Raw genomic sequence first — 1,499 nt, 5'->3', positions numbered from 1 at the left:
ATTTTTATTATAAGAAATACGCCTATTTAGGATTCTATAAGAACAGTCAGTCACACTTTTCCTAGTTTCCCAGAACTTAAAGCCAAGGACCAACAGTTGACAACAAGCACATTCTGAAAACCCTTGAAAGGTCAGACACCACTTTAAGGCTTTCTAGTGGCAACTAAGCTACCTCATCTACCCTAAAACTATCACCCCATGACAACTCTCCTATCCAATCTACACAAGCAGAGGAATGTACAATGGTGGGGGTAAGGGGAGTGGAGGAAATGTCAAAAATGTGAATCATCTGCTAGGGCAGGAGTTTCATATTATCATCCCCTCTCTTTTTCATGAAAGGGGGAGGGGGAGCTCAGTCCTCCCCCAAAGCCAAGTGAGGTGGCCTCCAAGAGATTTACTTAGCACATAAAGGTAACTGATCTTTTATCTTGTCATTAGAAGTATATTGGTACATACTACTAAATGATTTGCCTTCTGAACCTCTTTGAGCTGGGAAAAGGACAAAGTGGGTGTGGGGATAAGAAAGGGATGTCGTTGTAGAGCAGCTCAGAAGCCCACAATTTGGTAAGGAAAACACAAAAAGCTCTGACAACAAGTTGACAGTAGAGAAACAGGGACAAGCCCAGAAAGAAGATTACAATGGCCACAAAGATAAAGGGACTTCCCCCTGTCTTTCTTCTTCCTCCTTAACACACCAAAGGATCTAGAACCAGGCAAGGAAGAGAAAGAGGAGGGCAATAGCAAGCCTACCATCCTGAAGATCTCTGGGACACAGATGAAGCCTATTAAATGGAATGGAGGAGATAAAACTAGAATTTAAAAATTGTACTAGAGGAGGCTTTTAAAGAACTAGACTGACCAAAAAGCCATGGAACCTGATGAACTTGTCATTTAAAGAGCTTTAGCTTGCTGAAGAAAGTGACTAGAGAAAATAGTATGATTTCTCCTCCACAAGGTGTGTGTGCCCCCAACAAGGTCAGTTATAGGTATAATCAGCCTAGAGGAACAATGAGATGTTATATTGCAAATGTAAACTGAGCCAGATTGTGAGAATCTTGAATTATTAGCACTTGAAATTTATCCTGAAGATAAACTGGTCATAGAGAACATTCAAGATTTGGGACCAGTCAGTACAGACTTTCATAAGGATTAATTGAGCTGTAGTTCATATGGTAGATTAAAGATGCAGAGCCTAGAGACATGGAGCCTGGAGAAAAAGCTGTTAAAATAATTCTGATGACTCATAGTCACTGGGACTTACACCCCTGTGATGATTACTGAAATGGAAATATAAGGGATCGACAGCAATGGTATTTAACATGCAGAATTTAAAGATGTTGGCAACCATCTCTAGGGAGTAACAATAAAGGATAACTAACTTGATTTGAAGTTCTTGAACTTAGATCGTGATTACCATTGTCCATTACTACCACCCCCCCACCATCTTGTATTGGAAGGAAGGAAAGAAAGAAAGAAAGAAAGAAAGAAAGAAAGAAAGA

Source organism: Phoca vitulina, unplaced genomic scaffold (genome assembly GCF_004348235.1).
Source record: "Phoca vitulina isolate PV1807 unplaced genomic scaffold, GSC_HSeal_1.0 scaffold20, whole genome shotgun sequence".
NCBI classification, from domain to species: domain Eukaryota; kingdom Metazoa; phylum Chordata; class Mammalia; order Carnivora; family Phocidae; genus Phoca; species Phoca vitulina.
The sequence above is the reverse complement of the archived record's forward strand: the minus strand, read 5'-3'. Positions refer to the sequence as shown.